At 39.1% G+C, this 15,539-nt stretch overlaps 1 protein-coding gene across 2 annotated transcripts in view; it reads left to right on the forward strand.

Moving 5' to 3' along the window:
* Positions 1 to 15,539, forward strand: part of ROR1 (receptor tyrosine kinase like orphan receptor 1) — a 171,632-nt gene that overhangs the window by 761 nt on the left and 155,332 nt on the right. The window lies entirely within an intron of this gene.

The raw sequence follows: 15,539 nt of genomic DNA on the forward strand, positions 1-15,539 counted from the left end.
CTCTTTGATTTAGTTTTAACGAGTAATATCTATTTTGCTATCCTTCTGTTTTATGAGGGTTTTGATTTCAGCCTTTTGCAAATGATTTATGTTTAAAGCATAGCGTAACACATGCATAAAGGGACCTAGATGGAATTAGGCAAGAAGGACTGATTCTGAAGCCAAGTCAGTAAAATGTGAGCCTGCTTTTGGACGCCTGCATGACAATTTCAGTAAGAGGTGACTGACTACTCATGAACTCCATCTTCTTGAAGGTATTTTATGGTGGGTACTTAAATCACAAGCCAATTCTGCAAAGTCCCGGCTGATAATATGGCCATATTTAGTATTTAAAGAAGAGGGGGAAAAAAGTGAACACTGAAGAGATCAAGCTGATTGAATTTAAATACTTAGCAGTTCAAAACTGAAAAAGCTGTGGTTGTAAAACCTCCAAGCCAAATTGCAGATACTGTAGGATAACTGCGTTTAAAAGGCTGGTCGTAGCTAACAGATACAATGCTTTTGTCATATGCCTGTGCCTGAATTTCTCTCTGTGTTTCAGTGTGTCCCTAGTGATGCCATTACCTGGGACTGTGTGTTAGGTAGTGGATCTGTTTGAATGACTTCCAGATATTGCAGTGTGATTCTGTTGGACACAGGAGTCTCCTGGTGCAGATTCAACGGCTGGATGATGTTCTAGCTTAGGGTAGGAATTCTCTATGACATCTCAGTGGGAAAACTTTCAAATGCTGTTTTCTAGTGTCCCCAGGGAATGCTGTATGTGCTTAATAAATAGCTGTATAATTAAAAGGGGCAGGGGGGAAGACAGGCCATCTTTTTCAGATAATTTCAAAACTTTAGGGTAATAATATGAAAACTTGTGATTTTCTAAGAGCCTAGAGAGGGGAGAAAACCCATGAACATAAGGCAACTGATCATGTTGGGTCTAAACCTGCCCATTTACTATTTACTGTGAATTGTGCTGGGAAGTATCTTTCATTATATGAATTCACCTTTATGTATGACTTAATATGGTCATTATGCACAATTACTTTCCACAGTGAAATATTTCTTGTGTTTTAAGTAATATTTTTGGCAAAAGCTGACAATGTTGATTCATGAGCAGATCAAGTGATTTTTTTTTTAATAGATAGACATTTATCACATGTTACAACTACATACTACGTTTTCCCCCAAGCTTGCCAAAGATCTAGGTTTTGTCAAAGAGTAACGAAACCTAAACGTCTAATGCTAATTAAACAAACAAAAAAACTATTATAATGTGTTTTACAAATGTCTTTAAGATAACCGTAGTGGCTGGGTAAATAGATTTTGCTCCATCAGAAACCCAACGAACCATACAGTACCCTTCAATCCCTACCCTTTTACCTTCACATTTTTCAAAAAGGTAGAATATGGACTGCTATATAAGTAAAAGACTTGATTTTTCCAGGCATGTCAAATAAGGACTGCAATGAAAGTCCATCTCTGGTGGTAGCCTAACTTCAGCTACCAGAAAAGATGGCCTGGAAGTCCAATATCTGACAGTCTAATACACTGAAAATATTGAAGAGTAGTTTGGGCTCTTAGCTCCCTGAGGTCCGTAAGGATCAGAGCCTGCTTGTGCTGCGCTTGGTCCAAACATTTGTGAAGACATGGCTCCCAGTATAGAGTTTGACACTGTGATCCAGTAAACATATACAGATGTGCACAGATGGCCTCATGTGAATAGGCTGATGCAGCTCAGTAGGACAGGTCTGATGCCAGGAACTTGCACAGCTATTGTCACATCTCTTTTGGGGAGGATTATTACCAGGTCATCCATTTAGTTGAGTTATTGTCAAGTGACCAAAACTGTGTTGCTGTGTTGCCTTCCAAAGGCTCTTTTTTGGCCTTTTCCTCTTCACTTTTACCCCTGTCTCCTGCTGCTTCCTTTTTGTCAATGACCTTTCCTTGTAGAAAGCAAAACAAAACAAAAAGCACATTTTCCTTTGTATATTCATGCTGTCTTTAATGTGTGCTCTTCCCAAGGGTGCTCACAGGCTGCCCAAATGTTCTGAATAAAACCACAAAGTTAACTGGAACAGAAACGCTCCAACTTGGGTATTTTTTCATTCTTTGCAGTATCTGACTATGGATATTACCAGTTCAGCTTTGTTATTTTTATTCCATAGCATGTAACTTTGCGAGGAGTCAGGATAGAAGAAGTGTGACTAGTATAAAAGCATTATAAAAACATACAGTAAACCCACAGATCTCTAGATTAGGTTTTAGATTATAGGGGGTACTGTTGATTTCTTTGAAAGTTGCCTCTTGTGAGATAAAGTTCCACAAGCTCTTCATTAGTCCCTGTAATACTCCAGTGGTTAATTGTTTTGTCCATAGGTCAACAGGCTGCTATTTCAGCCAGTATCCACTTATGAGTTCACAAACAAACTAAATGCTTTTGTTGCCTTAAGCCTATAAGAGGATGAGAGTACATGTCACTGTTTGACTTACAGTGATTGTAGTCTCACATTTCTTGAGAAAAGTTGCTTGAAGTATCAGCAGATTATCTTCAGGACATAATTTCTTTGTTTCTATAATTAACATTTACTGGAACTGCTGTGTTGATTATGTACACACAGGAACTTTAAGTTAAAGCATTGCAAATGAGATATGGTCAGGAGAGCGTTTTTAAGCTTGTATATGGATTTTAAATACAAATACCTAAATGTAGGCAAAGGTGGGGGAAGCTTCCCTGAGGTGTGACACTAGATACCACTCTTTGGAAACATGTGTAGAAATGCAGCAGTCTTCTGAGACTCAGAAGAGCACCTCAGAGTTGAAAACTCTTTAAAAAGCTCTCTTAACTGAATGCAGCTGCTTTCCACATAATGATTGTCTTGCAAGCCAGAAATATCTGGAAAGTTAACTAATACAAAACAAGGTGTAAACGTTTTCTTCCCCAAGCCCTGGAGAAAACCTCAGTGGACCTCACTTGCAATTACAGCATGTTTTTGAAACTATGTATCTTAAGAAACAATTTTTACTGATCTGGTAGACTGTGAGCTGCAGTTATTTTCAGCTGCAAAGCCCTGTGTTTTATCTGCTGTTGTAGTGTGATGTTCTTGTCTTGCTGTAGGTACCCAGGTAATGTTGGCTAGTACTTCACTGGTGAAGTTGCTCTCTGAACCAAAAGAAATGAGGTAGAAGTAGTGTAGTACCACGCGTAGGTAGAGGCGTGGTGGTGGTAATGCAGCTTGCATTTTGACAGTGACTCCTATGTATTGAAACACTTAATAGGAATGTCAAATGAAGTTATGCTATTGTTAAGATGCTGTCTTTGATCTAAGTTTCTGCTTCTAAAAATTACCAAATTGGGGTATATTTCTTATAATAATCTCTTGCACCTGAAGGCAGAGGAAAGGTTTATGTGAAATCTGAATCTGGTTATGCAGTAGGAGGCAGTTCCTAGTGGTAAGGGTAGTGCAGCATTGTGGGGAGAACTGTGGAACCAACTCCTTAGAGCAGAACTTAAAGAAATTGTGGGTTGATTGGGGCTGGGGCGGTGGTTAAGTGATAGTTCAGAATAGTTGAGTGACTTTATAGGGCTTCTTCTGTCCTGGTTTCTTTTTCATTCTAATAATGGAAATATTGAAAGGCAGTGAATCTGCTCATTTATAAATGAAACAATAAGGAAATGAATAAATCAGCGCAACTGTCTATGATCCTTTGGAAATAATAACAAAATACTGCTGTTAGCTGAAGGATGGTTCTATAGGTTTGATGATTGCAGTTCTACATTCTTTATGATGAATGGAGAGCACTCTAAAATTCCTGAATTTTACATTTGGTGTAAAATTTCATTTGGGCAGGTGCTGCAGAAGAAGTTATAATTTTTTCTGTCTGTTTACAAGCAGAGCCACCCCCTGCCCCCTCACCAGGAGTGTGGCATGTGAGAGGCTTGGTTGTGTTTAATGTCTTTTAATTGGGCTGAAATGACAGAATGCATGGAAAGGCTATGAAGTTTGCTAAGGTAAAAAAATGGAATTATTTCAGCTTAAATAGATACTACTAGTGTATTATGTAATAATAAAGATCTAAATACTACTATTTAAAACTAGTAAAGTTCATTTAGGTCCTCTTGGGAATATATTGTAAAATAAAAGAACTTGCATATATTTGGAATCCAGTGCAATGTGATATTGAAAATGGTGCTCCGCCAAAGTTAGAGAGCTTGGGAAAAAGAAGTAGCTTTACAAAGGAATCCTTTAGTGAGGGAAAGCAATAATGCAGGCTTCTCAGCATACTTCCATGCCAGCATCCTGTAGTGAGGAAGATTGCTTTCCAGGATCTCCTTCTGAAGTGGAGACATTGGAGTGCCACTGTTTCCAAGTAAATCTGCAGAACAGTATATGAAAGGAAATGGCTAGTGACTTGTGAAAAGAATCCCATGGTGCATATTACTGGGATGGACACAGATTTGGAGGATGATTAGTTAGATATGATTCCTGAAGAAATAATGCAGAATATTCACCAACAGAAAGCCAGATCACTCCCATTGAGGAGGGACTGACAGGTATAAATTAACTGCAGGGCCAGTACTGTGTTTCAGCAGTGCTGCGTTCAGTGCTGGGCTTTTTCTAATGTGTTTCAACAAGTCATTAGCTGGAGTTCCTGCCGAAGGCATGAAATAGTCTCCAAAGCAGAAGAAAGCCTAGGTCAAGTCTGCTTTGTTACTTCTACTGAGTTTCATGGCGTAATTGTACTTGATAGCCTCTTTTAACAAAATCCCTTCAGGGAGCTGCATAGAGGCTTTGGTTGTGTTTGATCAGTGAGGTGCTACAGAGCACCTTCACAGGAGATTGAAGAACAACAAAAAATTGCCTCTTGCAGGAAGTATCCTGTATTGCTGATGCTGGCAAGGTCTGGGGAGTGTGTCTCTGTCAGCTGGATTGGGACAATTGCATGCCAGTTCTAGGCATGTGCTGGTCCTGGCATGGCTTAACCCACTTGGGCCTTTCTGTTCTCACGTTGGAGGCAGGGAACCTGGGCACATTTATGGTGCTTCGGGAGTGTTGAAGGGAAAGGAGATATTTCTGGCCTTGGTGTAAGGGGAAGTTTAGGAAAAAAAAGAATTAAAAAAAAAAATAATGAGGTGAATCACTATATGTAGAGGCAAGACACGCTCCTGAAGAGTTCAAGAAAAAGTGCTGGTAACTTTGTGCAGATGTTGCATGTTTTTTATAACTGCTGCTGATGCCCTGTTCTGCGTTGTGTTGTGCAAAGACATGCTTTCACTCAGTAACAGATATTTGGGTCTAGGTTTACATTAAGACTTAGCGATCCCAACATGCAATGCCGAAGTTTCATAACTAGATGAGTTCTTGAGAAAACAGTTAGTGGAGGCCCTGGTGGAAGCCTGCATTTTATTAAATTTTTTTTTCAAACTGGTCAGGTCATATGTTGAAACCGATACTTCACGATGGCTTCCTGTGACCTTCTGCTCCTTTCCTCCAAGGGGTGTCAGTTGTGTGTACTCCTGTCCGGTTCCCAGATGCTCTGTTCTGTCTGCAGCAGAGGTCTGAACATCTGTTCCATGCGGATCTGGGAAAGAGACGGAGTAGTGAAACTGTGTGTTGGAGCACAGCAGCAGGCCATGGGAAATTGAAAGATCAGAGATAAGCAAGGAAAAATGTTCGGCAACTTTATAACCTCATTGCACATTCTCTCCAGAGACTGGAAATATATGAGGGTATGCTTTTCTTACCCTTAGAACTTGAGATTATCTTTGGAAGGATATGCACTTCCAGATTCACAGAGTGAGCATTCCTTTCAAGAAAGCTGTTTTGTCTTCCTCTGAAGGAGGTGGCACGGTCCCTCCTTGAAAATGCTAAGCCATGCTTTCAAGGATTGGTGGTGAAAGTTTAAAGTGCTGCCTGAGAGCGTCCGCATTGTGGCCAGTCAATACAGAACATAATGGCTACTCATTCAGAGAAAACTGTGTGCTGGGAATATGTGCTGGGCAAGGAGGAATTTTATGATCTGTGTGGCTGTATTTTCAAAACTCATGAGGATCTTTAGCTCTTACCATGTTTCGTTGGGAGAGCCAAGCACTTCTCTAAATCTCATCAGAAAGGGCAGAGGGTGCAGACCAGTCTAAAGGCTTCAGAAGCCTAGTCAGGAGGAATGAAGCTGCTTGAGGTGATGCAGTGAGTGAGAAATTTTAGTAGAGCCCTTTTTATATCATGTCTGGTACTTCATCTCTTCTTGTTGGGCTAATACCACTTTGAAAAGAACCTGTCTTTGTACTTCAGTCTCCTAACCACATCTAGGTAAAAGGGAGAAATGGCATTTGTAGGGAAAAGGGTGAACTTTTGTTAGCCCAGCTGACAAGCTTTTGAGTGCAGAATGTGGGCTTTGCCCTGAGGGCAGGAGTGGACCCTAGTAAGACCTAATAATAACACTACCACCTTTCCTTGTTCCTTTCAATTGTTACAACTATGTAGGTATCATTATTTGAAAAATAATGGCAATGCTTCCTGTAGTACATAGAATAATTCGTGCTAGGCAGAGGCTGCAGGTTAGTGTTCTGTTTTCGTCTAAACATTTCCTTTAGCACTAGCACTATAGAAAAGTTATTATGATGTTCGGTATGTTGAAGGATTTTCAATTAAAGTGATTTTTCCACTGTCTTCCAGAGAGCTTTTATCTGATTTTGAACAGAATGTGTGTCTGATGATAGGATTGTTCTTACTGAAGGCTTTGGTTTAAAAGCACAGATGTAAAGCTGCTCACATATATAAAAGCATTATTGGGTAACAAAACAAAGGGTGGTAAAACAAATTGCAGAGTATGGTGACGAGGCTGGGCTAATGGACATCCTAAAATGTTTGAAGCCCATACAGCAAGGGCATAGGAGTCTTCATGTTCTCCTAGGAGAGTCTGTTGGTTGTGGTGAGCGCTTCCCTTTATTCTTTCTTAGACTTGGTACCAGCCTTTGTTACACAACTTTATGCAATGGGTATGTTTGGATAATACAAAACAGCTTCCAGAGACGTTTTGTTGCAAATATGAACATGTTATGGAACTGCTAATTGTTGAAGTTGTTGAGATAGTCAGGCATCTGGAAAAAACCAGAAAGGATTCGTCCAGACTCAGTATACCCCGTGAGGTCAGGCAGGTGTATTCCTGACGTTCTCACTACAATTTGAAAAGGGTTTGAATGTTTTCAGATGATTCTTGCATTTCATGAACTTTTAAGTTTTCATCCCACTTGCAGAAGTAATTATCTATGCTTGTGCTTGTTAACTGCTCTGAGCTATGAAGCGAGTGGTAAAGTCACCTTTTTGACTTGGTTAGAAAAGGAGAAATGCAGTGTCATAATGCTGTCATTGTGTTTGTAGCAGCAGCTGAATAAAACGTACAAGCCACCTCAGCATCCATAGCTTTGAACATCTGTGAAATATGCAACTTGGAGAGGGGGTTTGTTTTCTTTCTGTTGAATTCAGCTTCAGTAATTCTGTCCTCAAAGATTATTGTGATTGTGTATACAGAGCAGTCTCTAAGAAAAGCCAGAACCATGGCCAAATGACCAAGAAAAAATATAATTCAGTGTTAGAACTAAGATTAGATCTATTTTTGATCCAGCAAAGTCCTCTTTGAAAAAAACTTATTACTTCACCTTTTTCTTCTTGGAGAGTTACTGTCCTTATTGTACAGTGAATATCATTTTAATCTGTGACACCTTTATAGAGTTATTGTATATCTGAATGCTGTGGATTCTACGCTGTATTTACAACAGTTTTTGCCTCTCCTGGTTTTTCCTGTAAGAGGTCAGTTATCGTGGCTGAACATCTCTTCTCAAAATTAACTTGGCTTCAAATAAAAGGAAGTATTTTTGTAATTGTTTTGTTTACTCTGAAATATTTGATGTGCTGTATAAGTAACAAGCATGTTTTAGTTTTTAATTTTATTTTATATGTTAATTATTCATTCCATGTTTTGATTTTTATTTTTAAAATGCATTATCTCTCTGTGAATTGAGTGAACATCTGTAGCATGATGGAGACATCTCTTTTTCTCCAGAACAAGCTGAGTGTAGAGAGCACCACGTTGAGCTCTGCTTTCAGTGTGTTTCACCTAGAATGACAAGAGGTCACTTAATTTGAAATTGATTGTCAGGGAAATAGATTTATGTCATTAAATGCTTTCAAAAAGCCACCGAATAGCATTAGGTGGATCTCTGCTTTTGACCATTGACATACTATTCTAGTGTGTTGAATCATTTTCTTTTCCTACATTTAAAGCACTTCTCTAAATGAAAAAAAAATGGTTTCCAGCTTTGATTTGTGCGCCCTTTTTTTATGAAGAGAGGAGCTCCCCTGAGAGCTGAGTTACTGTGGAGGGCTACTAATACCCACAGCTGAGAAGCTGGCAGCAAGAGGGAAGGCTGGTAATTAGAAGTAAAAATGTGGTAGTTTAGAAGTGACTATCAGCCAGCGATTAAATCTGAAATTGCAAGTGGGTTTTTCCTTTGTTTGGGCCCTGTCTGGGCATTTGATGCCTTTTCCTGCTACTGGACAGGAGAATTGCATTTACTCTAATTAGCAATATGTCAGAAGTCCTCCCAGAAACCCTGGCTGGTACAAAGCTGGCCCCCTTCTAGCTGGTACGCGCTCATGAGGCTTGAGCCTCTTCATCGATTTGTATTTAATATCTGGGGCAACTTGGTAGTGTTGCCAATGCTTTTTATAGCTCTGAATGGTCCAGTGTTGTGGTTTGAGAGCATGGTTGTTCTGCCTGGTATTGCATCAAGCAGTTAAGATTAGCTTGGGAATGCCGGGCTGCTGGCATCTCTGAGGCTGAAACACTTCATGTTCACGATAGGATGTTTTTGAACTGAGGGCCCCTTACTTTTACATTCACTTGGCGTTCTGTCAGAGCCCAAGTCTGGCGACCTTTGTCGTGAGATGCAACAAGCCTTACTTATTTTAACTATTGGTCTGTCACTGTGTTTTTAATTTACTGTAATTTAATAACTGACACAATGCTGGAATAAATAAATGGGCTGTGAACATTCTCATAGACCTTGGAAGTCCAGCTCAGGGCAAGATTTAGCTTTTAATTAACACTGTCCATGAGATTTATTGTTAAAACTATATCCTTTTAAGTAAGTACATCTGAAATTGAGTAAGAGATGAATAATTGAAACCTGGTGTGGGATAACAGAATGCATTCTAGTGCATGCAATAGTGTAGCACAGTGACCTTCTGCAGCAGAGTGGAGGACCATCACAGCTCTAAACTCTGTTTCTATTAAGTTATGGGTCATTCCACTGTTGGGCAACAAGTTGAATGTTGTCTTTATGTCTCCCTTTATTTTTCTTGTGAATGATATGCTGCTATATGTAGAAAACCACGTGTTCTTCACTACATTAAGAACACTAGTATTTTCCATGTGTATAAACCAGATTTTTAGTACAGCAAAGAGCTTTAGGAAGGCCTTTGGATGCCCAGCTAAAAAGAACTGTTGAAGGGGTTTTGCATCTTTTAGCCCCTACTGCTACATAAATTTTCCAAAAAGAGGCCCAGGCAAAGGAAGAAGCTGTAAAGGCATCCTCTCACTATGGAGGAATCTTAGTCATTAGCAAAATTCTAATTAATGAGGGATCAAAAGATTATGTTCTTCTGATTTTCTTCCGTTATGTAGGGAAAGATTTTGGCTGCAGCGCAAACGTCTTAACTGACATAGTTGTTCTCGTTGTGTCAGTAAGTGACTGAAGCTGTTGCCTCAGGCATCGCAGGCAATCCAGCAAGGGTCATAGCCAGCAGAGCAGTGCTATCGCTGTCTTTGATTTGGGAAAACTGCAGTGTGTAGTGTTCTGCACAGTTTTGTACATTAGGAGGTTTTAATTTTATTTGTCACCTCCACAGAAATCCCCTACCCAAACCCTGTAATTGTTGGATGTTCTGTTATACTATTCCCCCTGCCAGTTATTATCTCCTAAGATTATCAAGGGTAACTTCACATGGACTAATTGTAATAACTGAAAAGGCCCAAGGGGAAGAATTCTGTCTCGACATTGCAAGTAGGGGATTAAGTGTGCATGTATTCAATGTAATTTGCTGAGAGGTGTCTATGTACGTAGCTGTCAGAAGAACTGTAAAATTGTTTGAAATACTGCAAAGGATAGATACATGGTGATATGGAGGCTCAACTTTTGCTTTTGGTACATTATCCCATTGAAGGTAAATGTGTATGCTTTTTTCTCCCCTTGTCTGTATAAGCTAGTGTCAGGCTCCTCAAGAAGGAGGAATTTATGTTCTTGAAGGATTATTGTGCTAATTTAGCTTTCATTTCATCAGGTATCAAGGACTGATATTATCCTGCTATTTGTTACTGTATTTTTACTGTAAATTACTGACACCAGAGATGGTTGATGATTACAGTGAAGATGACTGAGGTGCAGGAAGGAAATACTAGGTTTTGATCTCTACTTGCTTTGCTGTCTTAAAAATCCTGTAAGTGGTTATGATCCTCTGGGGCTCAGTCATTCAGTAACGCTGATTAAAATAGCTATTCTGAGCAACAGACCCTGACAGATTTTCTGCCAGGGCCCTGTAAAGAATACATGCAATGCATCTTTTAGGAAATCTAGCGGGCAATTGCTTTCAGTCAGCTAAAATATTTCCCGTGTAAAAGAATGCCTGCTATGATGGACTTGTGATGGGAGGTACTGTTGTGTCAGAAATAACAGGCTGGATTCATGGCAGCTCTCCTGACAAATATATTTTTCTAGTGATCAATGTTTTTGTTAAAATAATGTTAACAGCACTAGACTTGTATTTGTTCTATAGTATTCCTGGGTTCCAGGTTGTTTCTTCTGAACTGTAGCATATTGAGTAATACAAGCATCCAAAGCTATTCAGTGTCTCAGTTTTATTTAAACAAAGGGTAAAAAATGAATTATCTAACTGTTCAAAGAAGATTTATCTTTCTTAATTTTGGCCTCAGTGGAATCTCCCTCTAAGCTTTTCTTGGGGCTTCTGGGTAAAATAGAGCCACTTTCAATGTGAGAATGATGATGTGTGCATTGCAAGCGAGAGCGTGATGTTACTGCCCCAAAAGATGCATCTTTGAACAGTTAGCATGATCATTCCTGTTAATGATGGCACTTGTTACTGTTAGACATAGAAGTAAATTGAAAAGTTACTTGGATATATTTTCCTTACTTCTGAAATAAAATCCGTTTTTTTTATAGGGAATAATTTTGCTACTTTGTTTCTTGGCACACTTCATCTAGCAGTGAACAGAGCAGAAAGCAATTTCAGTGCTGAGTGTCCTAGAACATCTTATCCTGAAGAACAGAGAAGTGCAATTCCTGTCATTAATTTCATTGGGACTTAAAGTATGTGGGGTGCTTGAAAGAAATGGGAGAGGTGCTGAGTTTTGTTTTGCCACATTGCTCCATTACACTGGTGCAACTCCTGAGTATTTCCCATCAACTCTGGTGTTGTTCAAATGTACAGTGGTACCACTGAGGTGGTTATTCATCTGTAGATTTGTGCAGCAAAAAAACCCTCATTTGACAAATGGTGATAGTCTGGACTTCTGCTGGTGCCCCTTTTCTCATCGAAGTTAAGTGTCCACTGCAGAATGTGTGAAATTTGAATACTTTGGATTTTGTCTGTAAGCAGAATATAGTGTTGCTTTTGCTTCCTGCACCAAATGCCATGGGAGAAAGGATAGTTTTGATCTGTGCTATCCATACTGTGATGTGTAGCTGTCTCGGCTTTCAGGGATGAAAGACGGCTGTCATTTACAGCACTTGCCATATGAGAAAATAGTGTCTGTTCTTGCATAGCTGTTTGGGGGAAGGGAGAAAGTGAATGCTTTGCATACAGGAAAATATCTGCTCAGGGGGTATTTGATTTCACTAAACAAAATATTATCCAACCTCCTTTGCATGACTTTCATACTATAGTGGGGTTAAAATGAACAGCCAAATGCAAATGGTTACACTTCTTGTTCCATATATGTTTTCATGCCTTCTCCAACATTAATTATAATATCCTCTCTTTTTTCTTAAAGAAATATATACTAGGAAATTAAAAGGCAACACATTTGACTAGTAACAAATAGTATAGAATTCAGTCAAATCCTAATGAAAAGATACTGTTTTTCTATGAGAAATATTTCTCAGACTGAATGTATGACTCGAAATAAGCAGTTTCATTTCCCTATTTTAAATCCATTTGTATGTCAGGAAAGCATTTACACTATTTGATGAAAGCCATTGCTACTTGAGACAATGTTTGTTCTTGAAGCCTGCATTTAGTAATTGCATGTGCAATTCAAGGAGAATAACAGTAGTTCTCTGAGCATGAACTTTTCACATTTTGGAGGAATATAAAGATATAAAAAAGGAAATGTTTGATGCTGTGCATTTAAATCGGCTCTTTTGATTGGGGAAACAACTGTTTTTAGTCTGCTATATGGCTTCTTTGGCTTTTATTAATTTTGTTATCACTTTTAGAGTTCTGAAATGAGTGGTATTTGTCTATAAAAAGGATTTTATAATCTTCAATATTTTTCTGTTTTGCCTGCATCTATCAAACATTTGTTCAGATGATGTGAAAGGGAAGACAGCTTGAAGTGTCTTTTTCCTGTTGCATGAGATTTGATCCTTGTTTGAGTTCTGCAGAATTTACTAGTTTGAGCCAAACTAGGAAACATTTTGGATATTTTATGTTCATTCATCTTTGATGTTTTTGATTTGGGACTTCAATGGCTTATTTTGGATATAAGCCCAGGTGAAAATGGGATGGAAAGGGGTTGTACCTGGCAGGTGAGGTTCTGGCAGCCCTTTTCTGGCCTGCACCAACAGGTTCTGTCCTGGGCCAATTTTAATCCAAGGCATTTCTAGGGTTTCCATCTCTGTCGTATCTAGATACTGGTATGTCTGAAGATGCAATACCAGGAGGATCACCCTTGGAGAGCACAGATACTAAAGATTTGGAAATTCAGTGTTAGTGCCTGCTTTCCAGAGTAGAGTTGTGGTTATTTTTTTGTTCTCTGCTAATTATGTGTTTACCCTCCATGGAACTCTGTTGATTTGGAGGTGAAATGGCATACACTGAACTTTGTGATTTATATTGTCTTTGGCAGAACACTTATTCAGAGATGCTAAGAGTATTAGAAAGCATCAACCCAGAGTGTAGCCACATTTTCACTCATGTTCTTTCGTGAGGAGGGGCTATGCTATTGAGCTGCTCTGATGAATCATTTCTATTGGCAATTCAACATCCTGGGGTTTTGTTTGGGTTTTAGTGTATCCTTGTCTCAGCCAACATCTGCTTAGATGCTTTTTATTGACATCCGTTTAATTTGGGGATTTTCTTTAATTGAAACTTTAAAGTCACAGGAAGATAGTTCGACCAAACCTGTTCTTCTTTGCACTAATATAAATGCAGAATAAATCCATACTGTGACTGATGCTGGTAATAAATTGTGTGTGTTGAAGAGTCCATGGTTTGATAGTTGCCAGTTCCTTTGGTTCAGCAAGACTTAAAATTTCTTGACTTTTGAAGCATGCTGCAAGGCTTGCCTGCTTATTTGAGCTGCTTAATAAGGAATAGATAGAAGGAAGGGTAGCTCTTAGAAATCGTGAATGGGTAGGGGTAGTCACTAATAAGTACGCTATGACATACTTTGCATGCATTTTTTTAAAAAAAAATATTTAAATGCATTTTTTTGTACATGTGCCAAAAACATAGGGCAGTTACAGTTTTAAGTGAACACCCTGATCTGACGTTAGAGATGTGGTATGGTTCAATTCTTACGTGCATGTGATGAACAGCAGAGAAACATAGCATACCATGAAGTTAGGCAGCAGTGCCAGCTCTTCAGTTGTTTTGTGTTTATAAGCAGATACTTATTCTTTAATCTAGGGAGTGATTGGTATATTATCCACAGTGTGACTGATTTACCAAGAGATGCAATCAATTTGTTTCTATGCAGAGACATGTCTGGCCTAATACAATACAGGCACACTAATGACAATGCAGTTTCCAGTGCTTTTTCTTATTTTCCAGTTTTTAGTGACTGGCATTATTAAAAAAATGAATAAATCCATCTGTACCAATTTACATTTTCAAGGGAGAAGGTAGTGGGGAGCAGAATTACAGATGTTTGTGTGCCCAAACCCTATAATGATATTAGCAAATAACAGAGCTGCAATGCTATTTGGCATGACAGCTAAAATGATTGACCTGTTTTTCTTTCCAAACCTTTGTTTATATTAGAAGCTTTATATCTCAAATAAAATTAGCTTTATATGAATTGGAACTATACTTGTAATGATTTAGTTTAGAAAAGTAATGTCAACACCCCAAAGGATTTCTGGCCTTTGATTTTTTTCCGTGTCCAATGGAAGCCTTTCATAGAGGCTGGATAATGTCTTGTTCTGACTTCTGTTGCAGCACACAAAGCTAAGTGTCTTGACAGCTTCCAAACCAATAATATCTTACTTATGTTTCAATATATGAATAACAGCACAGGCTTTCTAGAAGTTATCTTTTTATAATGTCTTTAGTTCTGTAACATGATGTAGCCAGATGAATGTAAATCCTTGAGCATTTTGAAGAACAGGAATGTATCCCTTTAAAAAAATGTGTGTTATAGCAGGGATGCGCAGTAATATTAATTCAGTAAGCCAGAGCTATACTCTTTTAATTAAGAGGAACAGTTAGCAGAGCATATGATACTTCTTCCTCTTCATGCTGTTTCTTTCCTTTTTTCTAATCTCTGCTCTCCAGTGTGTTTTTTTCATGGTCCTTGGGAGTCTTGTTTTTTCAAAGTGATCCCCTGCTGACTGTTTTGAGGTCTGTCTAAGCAGTTTCTTCAGCTCTAATTTAAAAGAAAGTGTTCCCTTTGATTACTTAAATAATTCCATTGCTGTCCGTGTGCTTATTTTCTTCGCGTGGAAGAGCTGGGAGGAGAAGAGACCAGAGAGCTGCCAGTGCTTCTTGGTCCATCTGCTGTGGTGATGTCTCATCCAAGTGGATGCATCTTTCTGCATCCCAGGTTTGTCACCCTAGGCTGGGGACTGTGTAAACAAGCGTTTGCATCAGGTAGTGCATGGAGAGACTGGTGGAGAAGCCATTCTGTGCAAACTGGTGCTGGAAATGCTCTGTTTCTGTTGAAAAAGCTGTTCCACACGGCGCTGCTACAGATGTCTCCTCTCTGGTCATTCTCGGCAGGCAAGTCCTATGGCAAGCTCTAGTGCTTTATCAGCTACAGCAAGAAGTGAGAACTCCTGCTAATTTTCTTACAGAGGCAATTGGTGTGGTGAGGAAAAATGCCTCAAGCTGCTACCTTCTCTGCGGGCCTGGTTTGTTTTCCCCTTTCCTATCATCTCCCTTTGTCCCACAGCATATGCACCACTGCCTGTGTTTGCCTTCTTTCTCCTATTGACGGCAAATGTTGCTAATTTATTCTTGTCTTGAGGAAAACTTTGAAAATAGTAACTTGCCTTTAAATTTAATATCTGCCGGTTCCTAGATTACTGCGGTGGC

The sequence above is a fragment of the Falco peregrinus genome, chromosome 10, assembly GCF_023634155.1.
Source record: "Falco peregrinus isolate bFalPer1 chromosome 10, bFalPer1.pri, whole genome shotgun sequence".
Classification (NCBI taxonomy): Eukaryota; Metazoa; Chordata; class Aves; order Falconiformes; family Falconidae; genus Falco; species Falco peregrinus.